Source organism: Hyperolius riggenbachi, chromosome 2 (genome assembly GCF_040937935.1).
Source record: "Hyperolius riggenbachi isolate aHypRig1 chromosome 2, aHypRig1.pri, whole genome shotgun sequence".
Taxonomy (NCBI): domain Eukaryota; kingdom Metazoa; phylum Chordata; class Amphibia; order Anura; family Hyperoliidae; genus Hyperolius; species Hyperolius riggenbachi.
In genome coordinates, this window is record NC_090647.1 from 434532819 (window position 1) to 434554533 (window position 21715).

The 21715-nt window shown below is 39.7% G+C and overlaps 1 protein-coding gene across 6 annotated transcripts in view; it reads right to left on the minus strand.

Moving 5' to 3' along the window:
• The window catches only part of IL1RAPL1 (interleukin 1 receptor accessory protein like 1), a 1893014-nt gene that overhangs the window by 1426819 nt on the left and 444480 nt on the right, over nt 1-21715 (minus strand). The window contains exon 1 of one of the 6 annotated variants that reach the window (XM_068265645.1): nt 1500-1545. The exons of the other annotated variants lie outside the window; for them this stretch is intronic. The gene's annotated coding sequence lies outside the window, so the exon portion shown is untranslated. Of the gene's footprint in view, nt 1-1499; nt 1546-21715 lie in introns of those variants that run through there. 6 annotated transcript variants of the gene reach the window in all.

The window sequence follows — 21715 nt, forward strand, 5'->3', positions numbered from 1 at the left end:
AGGTGTTGCTTAAGCCATGGGAATAGCGGTGGTCCCATGGCAGTAATTTTGGCGCCACAGGAGGTGTCACTTAAGCCATGGGACCTAGTGGTGGTCCCATGGTGGTGGTTTTGGCACCACAGGAGGTGTCGCTTACGCCATGGGACCTTGCGGTGGTCCCATGGCGGTCATTTTGGCGCCACAGGAGGTGTCGCGTAAGCTATGGGACCTGGCGGTGGTTCCATGGCGGTCATTTTGGCGCTGCAGGAGGTGTCGTGTAAGCTATGGGACCTGGCGGTGGTCCCATGACAGTCATTTTGGAACCACAAGAGGTGTCACTTACGCCATGGGACCTAGCAGTGGTCCCATGGCGGTCATTTTGGTGCTGCAGGAGGTGTCGCTTAAGCCATGGGACCTAGCGGTGGTCCCATGGCGGTCATTTTGGCGCCACAGGAGGTGTCGCTTAAGCCATGGGACCTAGCGGTGGTCCCATGACGGTGGTTTTGGCACCGCAGGAGGTGTCACTTACGCCATGGGACCTTGCGGTGGTCCCATGGGGGTCATTTTGGCACCGCAGGAGGTGTTGCGTAAGCTATGGGACCTGGCGGTGGTTCCATGGCGGTGGTTTTGGCACCGCAGGAGGTGTCGAATAAGCTATGGGACCTGGTGGTGGTTCCATGGCGGTGGTTTTTGCGCTGCAGGAGGTGTCACGTAACCTTTGGGACCTATACAAAATGGTTTGGATAGGTGAGATAGCTAGGGAGCTGGTTGCTAACATAGGATTGATTGGTTTTTGTTAACACTGTAATTGGTGCTGAAATAATTTCGATTTTTATTCAGAAATCCGTTTGGGTGGTTTTTGTAAGCCTCTGATTGGTGCAGACATTTCTATTTTCATGAACAAATCCTGTTGTTTTCACTTTAAACTTTAAACTAGGGGCTTCCTTGTGATTGGCTTACAAAATTCCGCTCTCCGCCGGAATTACGCATCATTCCGCGGAATTTCCGCTATAACGCTAAGGTAATTCCATTCCGATGCGACGGAACGGAATCACCAAATTTCGGCCAGAATCGCAGAAAAATTCATTCTGCAGTACGCGGTGAGCATCCCTACTTTAAACCACCAGCAAGCAAGAAAATACTCAAAATAATGTTGGCAGTATTTTTTCACTTACTTCTTGGTACTTTTTCAGTTGCAAAAAGCTGAAAAGTTATTCTACATAGAAGATGAAAAATTATCTCCTAGGAGAAAACTCAGGAGAAAAAGTTAATTGCATATGGGCCCATGTATGTGTTCTCCATATGAGAGAGATATAGACATTTCTATCTGTATGAGTTTCCTTCTCTCTCTTTTTTTTATTGGGACAACTTTATTTAAAACTTTTTGGTTAAAGGGACACTACACTATGGTGAAAATTTTGAAAATTTAAAATAAGTGCAAACATAAACAAATAAGAAGCACATTCTTCCAGAGTAAAATGAGCCCTAGATTACTTTTCTCCTATGTTGCTGTCACTTACAGTAGGTAGTAGAAATTTGACAGAAGTGACAGGTTTTAGACTAGTCCATCTCTTCATAGGGATTCTCAGGGATTAATTTATTTTCAAAAGCACTTAGTGAATGGCAGTTGCTCAGTCCAACTGCAAAAAAACTGTGTAGAGAGCAGGGAAGCTGGCCAGCATCATTGTTAAATGATAAATCCTTGTTAGGGAATATCTTTATAAAGAATAAAAGCCTTGCTGAGAATCCCCTATGAAGAGATGGACTAGTTCAAAACCTGTCACTTCAGTCAGATTTCTACTACCTACTATTAGTAACAGCAACATAGGAGAAAAGTAATGTATGGCTCACCATAGTACCCCTTTAACAAACACACAGCACTGTCATATGACACCAGATCAGTGTGTTATTGCTGTATAAGTGCATACATATTTATCACATATCTTGACACAGATATGTAGCTATGACATCCTAGAAATTAGGGTCCTTTGAAACTCTTGATTCATAGATTGAATTGCTTGGATTCCATTCATAAACACTGGTTTTAAGTGAAGAAAAAGAATCTGAAGAAAATGGCTTCAGAGTTTGTGCATTCCTAACCGCTGCTTTATTATAACCGCCACATGCTTATGTAGAGGGTTGTGGGGAATGCAACGTAATGGCAGCTGGACAGCAGCACAGCAAACACCAGGGCACTAAAGGGTATAAAATCTCTTATGCGCAATTGGCTCCTCAGATTAATATAGATGCTGAAAGTGTTTCTTTCTCTTGAGAGAAATCTCTTCAGATTTTCACAGCGTACTGAATAGATCCCACAGGCACAAATGCATGTTAGAAAGTAAAATCAAATACTTATTTCAAATACACAATTATTGTACCACTTCCCCATGTATTGTATTCCGTGCTTTATGCAGAAAAAAAGAATAGCTACTTTCTGTATTGTCTTTAACTATGAATGCCTCAATGCAAATGTTACTGGCTTACAAAAAGCAACCTTTCCCAAAATTTGCATTTAGTTTTTAAAGTAAATTTCCAAATAAATGATGCAGATAATATATGTGCTTTTTAATGTACATCTCAATAATAATAATAATAATAATAATAGTAAAGAAAGCCAATTGTAAATATGTACCTTAATATGTACCTTAAAGTGAACCTCCGGACTAAAAATCAACTCAGCAGCACTGAAAAGGCCTGGTGTTTCTTTAACAGTTTCACAGCATCAGAACTTTGTTTCTCTTATACAAGCCTCATTTTTAGCTGCACAGAAGAAAACTGCCCAGGCTTTTTTCCCCTGATGCTGTGCAAAGCATGATGGGATTTCTTATGTTGTTGTTCTCGTTCTGCTGTTTTGGTGCAATTTTTTTTTTTACATTTTGAATTTGACATTTGAAGCCTAGCCTGTACAGCTGGGAGGGGTAATCAGGACACAGGACAGTTGGAACGGCGTCTCCTGCTCCTTGTCACCTCCTTTCAACCAAAAAGATGGCTGCCCCCATGACAAAGATGGCAGCCCCCATGAATCACAAACATTCGCCTGTTCTTTTAAAACAGGGTGGGTAATAGATTATATTACCTATCTATTCTAATTAACATAACTAATGTAACTTGATGACAGTATGTTTGTTTAGGCTGAAGTTCCCCTTTAAGTCATACCAAGAAGATCAGTGGGGTCAGGCTGAAATTAAAAAGCCCATTATGAAATGTAATTTATTCTTCTTAAATGTTACAATTACTTTATCTCCCTTGCTATTAGGGATGTTCATTCGGATTCCACAGAATTGAAATTTCTGCACTTGCGATCGGAAATCCGCATTTCCGATTGGAAATTGGAAAATGGAACTCAGAAATCAGATTTCTGTGGAAGTATTGCATTACCGCAATTCAGTAAGTTTAGCGCAATCACAGAACCCGGAAGTAATGGACCAATCAGAGAATGCAGAGTCAACTCGGAAGTATTTGGCCAATCAGAAAATTGAAAAAATGGCCAACAAAACACTACTTGGAAATCATCAAATGGAACTCGGATTTTTGCGGAAATACCGCATTACTATAACTCGGTAAGTTTAGCGCAATCACAGAACCCAGAAGTATTGGACCAACCTGAGAATGCAGAGTCAACTGAGAAGTATTTGGCCAGTCAGATGATGCAAAAAATGAAATGAAAATCAGAATTCCGAATCGGTAATCTGCATTGCTGGAAATTGGAAATCCACGCAATCAGTAATCGACATTATTGGAATTTCCCCAGAATCGGAAATCAGCATTTTTAACCATCCCTACTTGCTACTGCTTCCATAGTCTCAAAATGAGCATATTTATCCATGTAAATAAATACCCTTAAAAAGGAAACAGAGCTTGTTTTCACTCCCCCATCCCCAACAACTACACCTGCTTAGATGGACTGACATAGCACAGGGCCACTGTAAGACATACAATTATAAATGGAAGGAGGAGCTACATGCTTCAGTCTGCTAGACACTCAAATAGCAGTCATAGTAAATTGTTTATAAAATGTGGTAACTTATCACATGTGCAGTATTTTGAGGTTAAGGAAAAAAAGGGGGAAGAACAACTCAACCAACTCCCAGAGTTTTTCAAAATGTTGTAGGATTTCTGATACAAAACATTGCAAGCAGAACAGTGTGCAAGTGGTATTACACAGCATCCTTATAACTCGAATGCCCACATTCACACAGTATAGCGAGTGAAGCTGGGGAAAAGATTTGTGTGTGCTTCTTCATTTCAGCCCACGATGTAACAATATGTGAATGTTTTGAAAAGGTTACAGATTGCCCAGCAAGCTCATGGTGAACAAGAATGCCTAGACATGTGTAAGGGGCTAAAAAGGACCAAAAAGCCTCAGTACTAAAAACACTATACAAAACAGAAGACAAATTTCTGTTTTGCACATTTTGAAAGGGATGTTTCCCTTTCATGAGAATGTATACGATCACCATGCGCTAGGTGGGCTGTATTTATTTGAGCAGAGTGTCAGATGAGGGATCCCTATACCCTCAGTTGTGTATGTTTCCCTTTCATATCCACTTTAGGATTTCCCATCATGGGAAGTTGTTATGGTAAAATGGATATCTGCATGTAAAAAGCGGGTTGGTTACTTTCCTCACAATGGACAGCATCTGCGACTATAATTACTAGCTATAGCATCATCCAATCAGGAGATAATGTTACCCTTTAGGGGTTTCCTTTATCTGAATTGAAGTGCAAATACTTGGATATGCCTTTTTAGAAAGATAACTATATACCTGTGTAGCTTTTTCATTATTTTAAAGTGTTAAGGAGGAATGTATGGTTACAGTCACTTATGTAATCATAGACATTACTAAAGGCCGGAAACCATGCTGCTACATCTGACATGTTAGTTTCTATTGCCAGCTATGTATTATGCAGTTTTTACTAGTGATGTAACCAATCCAAAAGCCATTGAGATTAACAAAAATATAGAGATAAAAGTCAGATCATCTATAAAGGTTTATTTTAGCTTTTGCTGTGTGTTTTTGCCTGTAACCACACATGGGTTTGTATTTTCTATGACTCTCTGGCATACTTGTATGCCTCAATGTCTCACTCTGGCTTTTATAACAGTAAAGGTCTTACTCATCTTTTGCCTGAAATATGACATGAAAGATAATTTGAACACAGAATGTAAAACTCCTTTGTAATGGCCACGCAAGGCAGGTAAAAGTCAGTAATTGCAAGAGCTAAATGGAAATGAAAGAAGACTTTTGGTGATTGTTTTACTTAACCAGTCACTGTTTTGGTTGGATTAAATTTAAGGTGCACAGCAAGTTTCTCAACATTTTTCTACATCTGCTTTCTTTCCCACTCATAATGAAAGTAAAGCATCTTTAAGATTTCAAAAACAAAAATGCAATCTAAGCACCATTTCCTGAGCCTCAAAATTAGTACATGACCTCAGCAAAACACAAGATAAACGTATGTTCAGTATTCCAGGAACCCCTCTTCCTCCTCCTCATTGTTTGCTTGTTTATGGTACTCTCTTCAAAAATCAATGAAATGCTCTAACCTTATAGTGAACCCAAGACGAAGCTTGGGTTCAAAACAAGTTCTTACCCTGCAAAGAGGGATCCTATCGAGGCTTCCCTCTCTAGTCAGTGACCCCCCCTTTGCTGAGCTTGGCCCACTACAAATCGGGACCGCGCAGCTTCACTTCAGTATTAATGGCCACGCCGTAGCCTCGCGAGCCTTCCTGCTCATGTGCAGTAGCAGGGATCTCGTGGCACCGTCTCAGCGGGCTCATTCGGCTTTTGCGCGGCCATGAACAAGGAAGAGGAGCTGCACAACCCCAATCTGATTAGGAGGGCTGCGCTCAGTGACTGGGACATTAGAAGAAAGAAGGAAGCCTCAATAGGATCCTGAGGCTTCCTTCTCTTTATATAAGTATCTGGTTTTGTGTACCCAAGCTTTGGTTTGGGTATACTTTAAAGTAAAGCCTTGCACACATGCATAAACATCTTCAGCTGAAATGGTTATTCTGTGCTATATTGGCTGAGAATCTAGTGTGGGCACCACTACCTCCCTCCCCAGACATTGTTTAGCCATCCGGCATATTGGTTCACTAAGAAACACTGATGAATGAGGAATAAACAAGCTCACTGGAAGACACTCATTTATGTGCCACTCTGTGATCCCTTCTCCTCTTTCAATTAAACAGTACATGCTGCTTGACTAAAGCCAAGTATAGAACCCCAAACAGATCCCCTATGATTCCAGCTCGGAAACAGCCAATCCGAGCAGCGAGAGTCACCTCTGACGTCAGCCGACCGGCAAGTCAGCTGACGCGCCTTCTCCCAGCATAAAGGTCCTGTCTCTGCGAGACAGCGACCCTATGAGCTGATGACAATACCATTCCCGGCGCGCTAGACGCCGACGGAACGGATGAGGTCTGGGAAGAGTGAACAAAGGCGGCTGTGGGTACACCCTGTGTGTCCCCAGCCGCCATTCCTACAGATGTTACAATCCTAATTTCAGGGCGTAGTGAAAACATTTTCTTGTAATAATTATGCTACTGGATTTTTATAAGAGTACCACTCTATGGGGTTGATTCACTAAACCATGCTATGACAAATAGCATGCCTTATCAGAGATAGCACACCTTATTAGAGATAACACGCCTTATCAAAGTGAACACTCCTTATCAGAGTAGTATAGCAAGCGCTACGAACCCGCAGGGGCTCAGGGCAGGACAAGAGCCATTGACAATTAGCAGGCATAAGTTCATAGCGCTCGCTATGCTACTCCGATAAGGTGTGTTAACTTTGATAAGGCATGTTATCTCTGATAAGGCGTGCTATTTGTCATAGCACGGTTTAGTGAATCAACCCCTATTTGTGTGACTGAAGGTTCTCTTAAAAAGGAAATTGCAAGAAAATGGGAAGATCCTTGTTTTTCTGAAATATCTTTTTTTTTTATATAGCAGAACAGGATACCTATACCATAGATCAGTTTTTTTTTTCAGAACAAATGTATTTAATTTCGGACTTCCACTATGATCTCAAATGCTGTAAAGACTTGATACTGTAAACAGCAGCAAATGCAATTATTAAGAAGGGCATCCAGTCAAACACTTTCCTTTAAAATCCTCTGCTTTTCACTTGTTTATTAAGCCAAACTCCAGGTAAGATAAGCACTGAATAATAATATAATATAATTGAATTGTTGAATTTGGATACAGTACTTTGAAAGTGTTGGTTTTAAGTCCCTTTACCACCTGCCTAATCTTGGACTACAAACACCCAGAATTGTCTAGCTAACAATTTAAATGAATGACCCCTCCCACCCCGGCAGGCGCTACTCCAAACTTCTTTCCTAAGGCTGCCACTACAGAACCATCCCCACCAGAGCCTCCAGGCACATGAGCCCCTTCTTTACCCAAGCGGTTCTCATGGACTCAAGCCACCGCCTCCACAACCATACCCCTTTGCCTCCTATATATGTTGAGTCTTTTCCCTGTATCTGTATCCCCAAATCTATGTGATGTCTCAATGTTTGTAACTATACATTTGATGTACTGCACTGCTGTATACCTGTTAAACTTGTTCTACTGTCAATGCCTGTGTGTACCAAAAGCAATTCCAGGTGTGACCCCTGTCGTACTTGGCAGATAAAGTAGATTCTGATTCTGTAGGGGGTCTAGGCTGTACATTTTCTATGACATGTTTGCTTTCAGTATGAACAGCATGCTGATGCAACCCACTTGCAAACAGCGACCCATCCCCACCACCCCCTTATCTGCTATTGAATTTACAGTTAGTTTATGGCTATTCCTTCACACCGGTATTTACCTGTTATGTTTTGCCATTCTCAGCATTTTAATTTTTTTTAGGGGAAATGTGACTTCCTACAATAACCATTTACATATTTTTACCTGTAGAAGTAATACGATTTTAGCAGGGATTGTTCAGTTTTTTTTTCCTTTTTTTTAGCCATATTTGATTTGGAGTCTTCAAGGCCAAATGACTAGGCTCTTATACAGTTCTTAAGTAATTTAATTTTAATCTTTTGCATCTTATTAGGATGATAAAGTATCAGCTGTCAACACAGTTGCCAGTGAGCCAATTAATGCTGACGTCATGATGACAATACACCATTTTGAAATGCTTTTTGCAATGTGCTATCCAATTAACTTTATATTGGTAAGATGAATCAGTATCTAATATGTTGTCAGTAGAGAATATTGGAGAATATATCTCTCTGCAGCAGGTCGTTGAAAGCTTGGGCTCCAGTTCAGAGGAAATAAAACTATCAAAAGTTTATGAGGCAGGTCGGAAAGTTTTAAAGGTCAGGTACTTTTGCTATATAACTCTCTGTTTGCACAGGTTTCTATGGCTGTAACCTATGTTATAAGTACTGATTTTCAAATGTTTTCATGTTTACTGTGCATGAATAATGCTCTTGCTGATGGCTAAAATTATTTTTTGAAAAAGGCAACAGTTTTTAAACTATCCAATGGGTCCATTGAAAAGGCAGGGGTGGTCAATGAAGGCTACACCCACAGAATACCTCCCAAACCCCCAGTGTGAGAGAATAAACTGAGACAACATTCTCAATCCAGTCAGACATGCCTCCATGTAACAAATGTCACTGGCTACACCATACTAATAATGTACAGTATTGTATTTTATATATATATATATATATATATATATATATATATATATATATATATATATATATATATATATATATATATATATATATATATATATATATATATACAGTGGAGGAAATAATTATTTGACCCCTCACTGATTTTGTAAGTTTGTCCAATGACAAAGAAATGAAAAGTCTCAGAACAGTATCATTTCAATGGTAGGTTTATTTTAACAGTGGCAGATAGCACATCAAACGGAAAATCGAAAAAATAACCTTAAATAAAAGATAGCAACTGATTTGCATTTCATTGAGTGAAATAAGTTTTTGAACCCCTACCAACCATTAAGAGTTCTGGCTCCCACAGAGTGGTTAGACACTTCTACTCAATTAGTCACCCTCATTAAGGACACCTGTCTTAACTAGTCACCTGTATAAAAGACACCTGTCCACAGAATCAATCAATCAAGCAGACTCCAAACTCTCCAACATGGGAAAGACCAAAGAGCTGTCCAAGGATGTCAGAGACAAAATTGTAGACCTGCACAAGGCTGGAATGGGCTACAAAACCATTAGCAAGAAGCTGGGAAAGAAGGTGACAACTGTTGGTGCGATTGTTCGAAAATGGAAGGAGCACAAAATGACCATCAATCAACCTCGCTCTGGGGCTCCACGCAAGATCTCACCTCTTGGGGTGTCAATGGTTCTGAGAAAGGTGAAAAAGCATCCTAGAACTACACAGTAGGAGTTAGTGAATGACCTCAAATTAGCAGGGACCACAGTCACCAAGAAAACCATTGGAAACACATTACACCGCAATGGATTAAAATCCTGCAGGGCTCGCAAGGTCCCCCTGCTCAAGAAGGCACATGTGCAGGCCCGTCTGAAGTTTGCCAATGAACACCTGAATGATTCTGTGAGTGACTGGGAGAAGGTGCTGTGGTCTGATGAGACCAAAATAGAGCTCTTGGGCATTAACTCAACTCGCTGTGTTTGGAGGAAGAAAAATGCTGCCTATGACCCCCAAAACACCGTCCCCACCGTCAAGCATGGGGGTGGAAACATTTTGCTTTGGGGGTGTTTTTCTGCTAAGGGCACAGGACAACTTAATCGCATTAACGGGAAAATGGACGGAGCCATGTATCGTGAAATCCTGAACGACAACCTCCTTCCAGGAAACTGAAAATGGGTCGTGGATGGGTGTTCCAGCACGACAATGACCCAAAACATACAGCAAAGGCAACAAAGGAGTGGCTCAAGAAGAAGCACATTAAGGTCATGGAGTGGCCTAGTCAGTCTCCGGACCTTAATCCAATAGAAAACCTATGGAGGGAGCTCAAGCTCAGAGTTGCACAGAGACAGCCTCGAAACATTAGGGATTTAGAGATGATCTGCAAAGAGGAGTGGACCAACATTCCTCCTAAAATGTGTGCAAACTTGGTCATCAATTACAAGAAACGTTTGACCTCTGTTCTTGCAAACAAGGGTTTTTCCACTAAGTATTAAGTCTTTTATTGTTAGAGGGTTCAAAAACTTATTTCACTCAATGAAATGCAAATCAGTTGCTATCTTTTATTTAAGGTTATTTTTTCGATTTTCCTTTTGATGTGCTATCTGCCACTGTTAAAATAAACCTACCATTGAAATGATACTGTTCTGAGACTTTTCATTTCTTTGTCATTGGACAAAGTTACAAAATCAATGAGGGGTCAAATAATTATTTCCTCCACTGTATATATTCCTCTCTCTCACACTCTCTCTTTGTTCATCCTATTTTTTAAATGTCTAAGTTGTGAAATGGATATTTGCTAAGCCATATTTTTAAAGCACACCAAAATCAGAAGTAAACATTTGTAATGTAACTTACCTGGGGCTTCTTCCTGCCACCCATAGTCCAGCAGGTCCCTCATTGTAATCTGGGTCTCCTCTGCTCTCCCACTATCAGCTCCAAAATTCCTGTAGCTGGAGCTCAAGTTGCATCAACTGTGCATGTGCGTTTCCCAAGCACTACACAATCGTGTGCCTATTGCACAGTTCGCATAAGAATGAGCCACATATGTTTAGAATGCTCTCCGCATTGGGAGCGTGAATATGGAACGTTTGTGGATGGGACTGTGCATGTGCTGTGGAGCGCCACACTGAAAGAATTATAGAGCTGACCACAGGAGAACATAGGTGACCCAGAAAACAGTGAAAGGGTGGAAGAAGCTCCAGGTACGTTAAAATCCCCAGGTTTGCGCACAGTTCAGATGTGTTTTAAATGTACTTATCTAGAACATTAATTTTTATCATGTCTAATGTTGAACTATTGTATTTGTAAGTAAAATCCTCATTTTCTTGATAAATATTTTTTTCTGTTCCCCTTCATATATGGAAAAAAAACAATGGCAAGCGTGTACAACACAGTCATCCCACAACATTCTTACATAACTTGTCTGATGAATGTCTCAAAGCATCCAGACCAACAGCCAGCAAAGTTGTGGAGATGAACAATAAAAGTGTGTACAGTTTGAAATTCTTATCTTAATGCAAATGGAAATATTAAATATTTTGACATTTAATTGCAAAAAGCCTTGCAAACATTGACATCTCACTGGCATTTGCAAACATTGACATCTCACTGGCATTTGCAAACATTGACATCTCACTGGCATTGGAAACATTGAAATCTCACTGGCATTTGCAAACATTGACGTCTCACTGGCATTTGCAAACATTGACACCTCACTGGCATTTGCAAACATTGACACCTCACTGGCATTTGCAAACATTGACGTCTCACTGGCATTTGCAAACATTGACACCTCACTGGCATTTGCAAACATTGACACCTCACTGGCATTTGCAAACATTGACATCTCACTGGCATTTGCAAACATTGACACCTCACTGGCATTTGCAAACATTAACATCTCACTGACATTTGTAAACATTGACGTCTCACTGGCATTTTTAATGTATGTACAATGTTACTGAGACATACAGAAACTTTTATGCTAACTGTCTTCCCTCGCTAAACAATTTTACAAAGCGTAGTCTTAAATCGGTAGCTAAAGGCTTGGAGTACAGTTTGTGCCATACAAGTACTGTCTACCTTTTCAGCATCATATCAAAGACGCTGGTATGTTTCAGATGTTATGTTTTAGATGAGTTTTGCCTACAGCTAGCTTTTAATCTCAAGTAACAGGCAGAAGCTTAAGACATCATTTATAAAAGAGTTTTATTGAAATATGCTAATGCTTATGTAACAGACCCACTGGACAGGCTAACAGAGGAGTACAGTGAAACTGCTGCTAAGAAGGCAAGACAAGTGGAGGAGCTTGAAGGAAAGATCCAAGAGATGCAAAACATCCAGCGCTAATTTAAACAACTGTGTACTTGTGCCTGTTTTAGCTTTGAAAATGTGTATTGTAAACTAAACATTTTTTTTTTTTTTTATAATTTGGTGGTGGAGCCCATATCAGCTGGTTCAGCCATTATGGCAACAACAGGTTGCATTGGAATCAAGGTGTTCAAATAAATTGGGACTGGAACACTGATTTTTTTTTAAATTGCTAACATTTTTTTTTCCACAATACTAAATAAATAAACAGAAATGTATATAGAGCTAATGAAGCAGTTGGTAATGAGTGGTGCTGAAGACAGCTGAGCAAAAGAAATATAAATCACCCATCCACCAATAAGCCTAAACCAGACTTTTTAATGCTCAGAGGAATTAATTTAATGCAGCAGGTGATGAGATCTGCAAATTGCACAGACATAATAAAGCACTCGCATAGCAATAGAGTTAGCTAGTAAAGTGCAAGATGTAGGCTGCTAGGACATTTGCATGCAATGAGGTTTTTTATTTGTTTGTTTTTTTTTTGTTTTTACACTAGACATTGAATTGGGCCTGTTATCTCTTATCTTCCAATGCACATAATAAGATAGATGGTTTGAGTTTGACTGGTTGTCAACAATGAGTAGAGAGCATGCTACCTATTCAGATGTTAATAATCCTATCTGATAAGCACTATAAAATGTATGATTGGTTGTTGCTAGAACCTTGTATACAGTACATACATGCCTTGCCTTATTTTAGGTGGTTTAAAGGCAAAGTGGTTTGTTCTGTTCCCCTCTATGCGTGTGTTAGGCTTAGTAAACAAAGTCCTCCTGGCAAATTCCATGAACACCAGTACGACAGATCGATACAACAAGTTTGCAACATCTGCCATAATCCAGTTGTATTTGTCATAAACAATAAAAGGCCAATCCATTTTATAACTTACACAAGGTAAGCCAATTATTAGTTATGTGCTCCCCACAATAGCTCATCTGACATTCAGTGTTTCTGTAATATAATGTGAGCAATTGTGTGCACATCTCAGCCAAATAGAGTATGTCACATTCATGTGTGTGGGATGTGAATAAATAACTAGAGAACCTTCAGATATTTACATGTAGCTTGGCATACACAATAGATAGAACCAGGTTATTAATATGAGGTCTGCATATAAATGATTCCTGTGCAGTAGCAGCAATGATAAGCCATTGTCAGCTAGGACACTATCATCGAAATGTGTCATTATTTAACAAAGCTGATATGGTCAGGAATATGCAACTTGGCAAAAGAGTCCTTGTCAGGCTTACAGAAACGCTTCTAAAGATAGAGGTTTGTGAACATATCACATATTTAAATATATGCTGGATTTAAAAATGATGACGTTTCTGAAGGCATTTAACCATTTCAGCCCGCAAGTATTTTTCACCTTATAGACAAGAGGAATTTTCACATTTCAGCTCTCCTCCCTTTCATTTCCCAATAACTTAATCACTACTTATCACAACAAAATCATCCATACCTTTTTTTTACGCCACCAATTAGGCTTTCTTTTGGTGGTACATTATGCTAAGAATTATTTTATTCTAAATGCATTATAATGGAAATAATAAGAAAAAAAAATTCTCAATTTTCAGCCATTATCGTTTTAAAATAATACATGCTACCGTAATTAAAATCCACACATTTTATTTGGCCATTTGTCCCAGTTATTGCAACATTAAAATTATATCCCTAGTGTAATATATGGCGACAATATTTTATTTGGAAATAAAGGTGCATTTTTTCAGTTTTACATCCATCACTATTTTTTTGCCCATAATTTAATAATAATATGCCCTCTTGACATACATATTAAAAAAATGTTATTCCACAATATCAGTAGGTGTAATTTTACTATTTGGCCACAAGATATCCCCGCTGAGTACTTAATATTCGCTTACAATAAGAACACTAGAGGAAGTCATGTGTTGCTACATTGTAACTAGGAAAGTGAAGCAGGCATCAATGGATGCCTGTGATCACGGTGGCCTAGAGGGGAGATTAATGAATGGGAACTTTCATAAATCTAATGATTGGCAGTGGTAAGCAGCAGAAATTGGCCATGGGTAGGAAGCGCGGCGGCTCTTTTTAAGAATGAAAACTGTTTTTGAACTAAAACAGTGTTCATTCTCGGCAGAAACATGGCTTGGGGGACTTTTGCAAGCCTCTCACCAGATTGTCTGGCTGACCCAGCACAGACCAGCAGATTGCACCAGACAATCTTGTGAGAGGCTTGCATTTTCTTTTGTTGGTGAGGGTTCACACAAAGGGTGAGAAATGTGCGGGAGCACTGGAGGTGATTGCAACCTATGTGAACATACTACACCATATATGTCTTTCATTTCCCCTGTGAGTCTGTGAAGATTGTGCATTGCTGTGGAAAGCAAACTGGCTGGGCCAAATGTGCATCTACTAATCTGTAAATGGCTAGCCTGAAACTCTGGTGAGCACAATTTGTTTATGTGATTGTTGGACTGGTGAATGAAGATTAAGTTTACCGGAACTAATTCAGTGGAAGTATATGTATGGAACTGTGAAGCACAATATTGAAGGATATGTGTGTTGAGAGCTAGACCATTTTCAGAAATGTACACAAATATTAAAGCAGGCAAAGAAAAAAAAAGTGTAAGTAAGGAGGTTACATCATGATTGCATTCAATCAGAAGAACTAAAGATGGAGAACATCAGGAACAGATTTCTCTTTTTTACTTTATAAAGTCTTATAAATCATTCTGAATGAGCGCAGTAATGCTGTTCAGCTATAGCAGAGTGATGTGCTGTTGCATGCTGAGCTAAGGAGGTATGATGGGCAGTGAACAAGTGAATGGTTTCCGCTGGACCAGGCGATAGAAGAATACAATGTAATCATACACCTAGCAATCTGCCGACATCATCTCTGCCAAGAATCTACTACTGTGAAATATTCATATAAAACAATTAAATTTACATTGCACTAATAGTATAGCTATTCATTACAAAAACTACATATTTTACCGTAAATTGTACTGTGACTTACGTAAATAGCATAGATAGCATTAGCACACTATACATCTAATGCATACATAGGCCATTAATCAAATGACCTTTTCTCTTAAATTTTCTTCCAGGTGATATTTTCCTACCTTATCTTTTTACTTTTGACAGTACTTTATCTACTTTTATGGTACTTTTTCAATTGAAGAGCACTGAAAAGTTATTTTAAAAAGAAGATAAAAACGTATCTCCTAGGAGAAAATTAAGAAGAAAAACTGAACTGAGTGAAGACCGTTGTTTTATACTTGTATAAACACTGCACATAAAAAGGCCCAATGAATGCATTGGGTACACACATGCTATTTGCATAAAGCCGCAGTAACGCAGTTGTCCTTTTTTGAATACTTTTCTCTTGTTACAAAAGGATACATTAAACACATATGGGAAATACTGTGTCTATCGTACTTATAAAATTAAGTTATTTGTTCCCTTTACTGTAACATAAAATGTTAGTTCGAATAGTAAACTGTGGATTAGATGCATTTTAATGGGATTAGTATCTTGCAGCAGAACAGAAAATCTCAGTTGTATTCTACATTTTATTTTGGTTTATGATGTGTAGATGGCAAACTGTGCAGAAGACCGTTAATAAGTATCCTCTCTAGACTTGCAGTCATGCTTAATAAAATAAAGTTTTTCAGTGGCATCTACAGAGTGAGATGGTCATTGTGGTCAAAAAAAGAAGATTACATTAGAGAATTGAGAATAAAAGCATAACAGTGTATATTAGTTGGTAAAGACAATGCTTAGTGTTTGAGACATCTGCTCTCATGATATTACATATTTTTCTTTTAAAGATGCTCGGAAAGTCGGAAAGGATTAAAAATATATAAAAGAATTGCCTTGGTGAGAAATATAATCTAATGATGTATTTACTGGTGCCTCTGGCATACTTTAAGATGGTACAGAACAAAGTGTGAACAATAGCTACATGCAGTGAATGTAAGCAATTTATCGCTGTGATTTAAACTTGTGAATCCAATACAATGAACTAGGGAAAAAGACTTCAGGATTTTTTAGGATGCAATTTTAGAGAAAACGTTGGAACATATTAATTCTGGAGATAAAACTTTATAGTAAGAGTTAACTGGGTTTGGACATGAGGTTAAGAGTGAGAGGAGGTCTTAAGTTGTATTTATTTGCTCCTTACACATTCTTCATTGATAATAATGATTCCATTCTGAATTACCCTTTGCATGGTAGCTAGACACTCATGACAATAGCCAGACTTTTCATTAGAATGCCTTGCTGAACGTCAAGAGGGAAGCAGATGTGGCTACGTTCGCCACATCCAGGAATTCAGTTTTTCTGTGGAAATATTGCATTACTGCTACTCCATAATTTTAGCCCAATCACAGAACTCAAAAGCATTGGACCAATCAGAGAATTCAGAGTCAAGTCAGACGTATTTGGCCAATCAGAGAATGCAAAAAATAACAAAAAAAAAGGCGGATTGCGGAATCAGAAAACGGAAATCTGTGGAATCGGTAATCAGCTTAGGTGTAAACCATGGAATTGGAAACTGGCATTTCTGACCATCTCTATTTTTCAGTACAATGATGTAAGGGAAAGTACTTCTTATGCACACAGAGAAATCTGTTACACCCAAAATGCACAAACAATACTGTTCCTCTGGCATAGGATTTCTGAATACAGAGTTTTTACAGGCTTTTTGTGGCCTAAAGCTCTCCCCTCCTGGCTTCTGCCAGTCAGGATTAGGCTTCCAACATCCCATAGGCTGCCTTATTCCTATCACTAGAAACTCTGAATCCCGGTCTACCTTCTAGCTTCTTTGGGAAGACACTTAAAAATAACTCTTAAGTGTGCTGCTTCCAGAGTGGAGTGGATAAAGCAATGGGATACAGTAGTTTCAACTGAGATGTAAAAAAGGGTTTTGGTTTTACAGGGCATGGTCATGGCTCCTTTTTACCAACATGCATGTAAGTCTGCCTCAGCATTAGTGCAGAAATCCAGGGCTTGTGTATAGTCAGGTGGATAACTGAATAGCATGCCTTTAAACCTCCTGAGTCTAGGTACAGGCAGGGTTCGGCAACAGGGTATCAGAAATATCGAGGTACAAGATCAGGAGGCAGGAGCAGAGTCTAAGGACGAGCCGGGGTTCGGCAACAGAGTATCAGAATGGCAAGGTACAAGATCAGAGTTCAGGAGGATAGTCAGGCAGGCAAAAAGTCATAACAGATAATTACAATCAAACTAGTACTTTAGCTATCAACAGAATGTAGCTAAGTGTAGGATTACAGCTCCAGCTGGTCCCGGCACACTTAAGGATCTGACTACAGGTCTGAGTGCTCCCACGTATGTGTTCGCAACGCCAGACAACCAGCAACTGAGCAGCCAGCATGCATCTCTCCAGCAACTCCCTAAGTGCTGGACCAATGAGGAGTGGAGCCAGAGTCAGCTGACCAGCCTGGTCAGCTGACTCATTTCTGGCCGTTACCCTGCCTGAGTGCGCGCACGCGCGTCACTCTAAACCTAGAGGGACTATGTGTCCCAGCCACACCAGCACCGCTCTGCGGTGCCTCAGTAATGGGGCATGCGCGCTAACCACCGCGTCCAACGCGGCGGTTATTCCGGGCTCCGTCATGCCCTGTACGGGGACAGCCGCCTCAGACTGAGCGGAGGCGGCTGCCTCCCCGTGCTCTGCCCCGCCGTACGCGGAAAGAGCCGCCTGCCGCTGACTCATGGTGGCGGCTCTTCCGCGCTTCATCACACACAGGCAGTGTACTACCATTTTGCAGAAACTTACACCAGTTACATGGTGCAGGTTTTGTAAATAGCCCCATTCGTGTTACGTAGGTAAGGCATGAGTTGCTAGCGTAGCATGCCTTACACTCACCTATGCCTAACAAGCATAACACTAGCAAAGCTCACGTTACCTAGATAATGCAAGTTGTGCTATTTGAGCAACATGCACTATGTAACTAGTGCAAATACTGCTAAAATTGCTGTGTATTGCCTGCGCATGACAATTGCATAGCTGCCAACTGTCCCTTTTTCAGAGGGACAGTCCCTCTTTGGGAAACAAATCGTTCTTCTCTATTTACTTCAATGTAGACTTGCTTATTTGTTAATGTGGCTAGTAATTCTCTTCCAATTGCTAGTGAATGAAATTCATCAGCATTTTTTTCCCACCAAGTGAATCGCTGTTGACAGATGTCAGCCATTTAGTTTCTATTGTTAGCTGCAAATTGGTACCTGAAAGTGATTTGTAGCCACATAGACTGGTATTATTGCGTGCAATTCCACCAACAAATCACTATGAATCACTAGCCTCAGTGATATGCCACTGCAACATATTGCTTAGATAAAATCACACCGATAACAAGACATTAGTATATAGAATTTAATGTATTGGCATACATATACTTAACTGTGCTTAAAATGTCTTAAAATGAGGGACATTTAAGTACACAGTACTTACAATATTTAGGTTATCACAAGCCAAACTAAACCCACTGAGCAAGTTTCAGCGTGCTCAAGGTATCTATTAACCTGTTATGCGACAAACGCGTAAAGGAGTTTATTTATTTATGTTGGGGAAGACAATCTAATTGGTTTATCTAATTAAATATTTAGTTCTGTTTTGACAAATTAATGTCCAAGGGGCTTATTGACAAGCCAGTCTACCTGCAACATATGCCCAAACATATTTACAGGAAGTAATACATAACGGATAATTAATTGCTTATCTCGTAATTGAGACTTTCATTACATTTGGACAAGTCAATAGGCCTTAAGGATGACTGCTAAATATAGCATAAAAGTAAACATTAAGGAAATGAATGTTGGAAACTAATTGCCGTCATATGGACTTTTCCTTGATTTTTACCGCGGCTGTGTTGCAGGTTTACAGATCAATTTCCGTTGCTCATTTTCTTGTTACACATCTGTGATGGAGCTCATGTCACTTGTTATTCCATCATGCTGATATCTTGTCACCTGAAATACTGCTGCCATGGCTGTTGTGTGCCTCCTGATGTACCTCTCTAATAATATGTGTGTCTCTCTGCTTCATTTATTGAGTGAATTATGGCAAAAGCTGCTTGTTTTGCAACTTAAACTACATTTTATGCTGATCTAGTTTAGCATTTGTGTTAAAGAGGGTCTAAATTCAAAATCAATAAATTCTGATTGACCTTCAATTGCTGGAAACTGCCAGCAACCAAGACTATTTTTTAAATGTTCTCTTCGTATGGAAATTAATGGCTTCCAGAAAGAAAACAATGAACTGGTTTTCCTCTAACTAGAGCTGAGAGATGCAAACACACACTAGATTTTCACAACCTGAAGCAATCATTTGTGATTATTTCACCTGAAACTCGAAAACAGGTGCTTTTTAACATCTCTGCACCTCTGTGACCTCTAGGGTTTTTGTTGAATTAGTTACTACTAAGCCACCCACTGTAGTACTTCCCACTGTAAGCTACAGTGGGAGAGCTTCTACTAGCTGTCTCCTTCATCCATACCAGTGCTGGGCATAATGGAAAAAACTACGCTTACGGATCATTACGCGTAATTTTACACTATTACGCATTACGGAATTATGCTTACGGCGTAGACATTTATTTACAGTTCATGTCTGTAATTATGCATAGCTCTTACGCAATTACGCGTAAGAATACCGTAATGCAGGTTGTTACGTTATTGCCTTACGTGTAACTTCCTACTAGCAATTAATGCGTAAGGCCATGCTCCCAAGCGGAAAAGTTGACGCATGGATCAATGTTAGGTAGCCACCGACTTTAAGGGTTAATAGCAAAGCCCCCTTAATTGCTAAGAGCCTCAAATTTGGAGAATATATTAAGGAGATCAGAAGGAATAAGAGGAAAACATTTTTTTTCAAAAAGACCTTATAGTTTTTGAGAAAATCGATGTTAAAGTTTCAAAGGAAAAATATATACATTTAAAAACCCGCCGACTTTAACGGTTAATAGCAAAGCCTGCTTAAAATTTAGGAACACCAAATTCCCAGGGTATATTAAGGGGATCAGTGGGAATAAGAGGAAACATTTTTTTTCAAAAAGACCTTATAGTTTTTGAGAAAATCGATTTTTAAGTTTCAAGGGCAAAAATGTCTTTTAAATGCGGAAAATGTCAGGTTTTTTTGCACAGGGGCTCTTCTCCACCTCCGATGGGGGGTGGAGGTGGAGGCCGCGATTTCCTGGGGGGGGTTCATGGTGGCATCTGGGAGTCCCCTTTAAAAAGGGGTCCCCCAGATGCCCACCCCCCCTCCCAGGAGAAATGAGTATAGGGGTACTTGTACCCCTTACCCATTTCCTTTAAGAGTTAAAAGTAAATAAACACACAAACACTTAGAAAAAGTATTTTAATTGAACAAAAAACATAACCACGAAAAAAGTCCTTTAATATTCTTAACTAACCATTAATACTTACCTGTCCCTTTAAAAGCCAGTTCCCACGCAATATCCTCAGAAATTGGCTAATCAGTTACAATGTAACAAAGTTGTTACAATGTAACAACTTTGTTACTTTGTAACTCCACCGCACCCGACGTCTCTCGCCGCTCCCCCGCCGGCCACCGCATACACTTACGCTAAGTCCCCGCCGGCTCCCACCGCCCACTAAGCAGGCTTTGCTATTAACCGTTAAAGTCGGCGGGTTTTTAAATGTATATATTTTCCTTTGAAACTTTAACATCGATTTTCTCAAAAACTATAAGGTCTTTTTGAAAAAAAAATTTGTTCCTCTTATTCCTTCTGATCTCCTTAATATATTCTCCAAATTTGAGGCTCTTAGAACTTAAGGGGGCTTTGCTATTAACCCTTAAAGTCGGCAGCTTTTTTATATTATACGGGAGCGTAATATTATGCGATTACGGCAGACTGTGTAATTTCAATAGGAGTTTACTGTCTTACGCGTAATTTGTTACGCGTAATAACGTAACCTACGGTCTACGCGTAATTAATTACGTGTAATACCGTAACCTTACACGTAACGCTTACGGTGCATTTGTAGTGAATTACGATGCGTAATTACGCTAATGCGTAATTTCGGCCCAGCACTGATCCATACTAGAAATCAGTGGGCCTCCCCAACAAAACTTTGGATGCTCCCAGTTATTTTAAGAAACACCCCCCACCCTCCAGATATCAGTATTACCCTGTGAAACCCCCACATATCAAATATTAGAATTAGGTAACCCCTCTCTCCCCAGATATCAGTATTACCCTGTGAAAGCCCCCACATAACAAATATTAGAATTAGGTAACCCCCCTCTCCCCAGATATCAGTATTACCCTGTGAAAGCCCCCACATATCAAATATTAGTATTAGGTAACCCCTCCCCCTCTCCCCAGATATCAGTATTACCCTGTACAACCCCCCACATATCAAATATTAGTATTAGGTAACCTCCCTCTCCCCAGATATCAGTATTACCCTGTACAACCCCCCACATATTAAATATTAGTATTAGGTAACCTTCCTCTCCCTATATATCAGCATTATCCTGTACAACCCCCCACATATCTAATATTAATATTAGGTAACCTCTCTCTCCCCAGATATCAGCATTACCCTGTACAACCACCCACGTATCAAATATTAATATTAGGTAACCTCTCTCTCCCCAGATATCAGCATTACCCTGTACAACCCCCCACATATCAAATATTAATATTAGGAAACCTCCCTCTCCCCAGATATCAGCATTACCCTGTACAACCA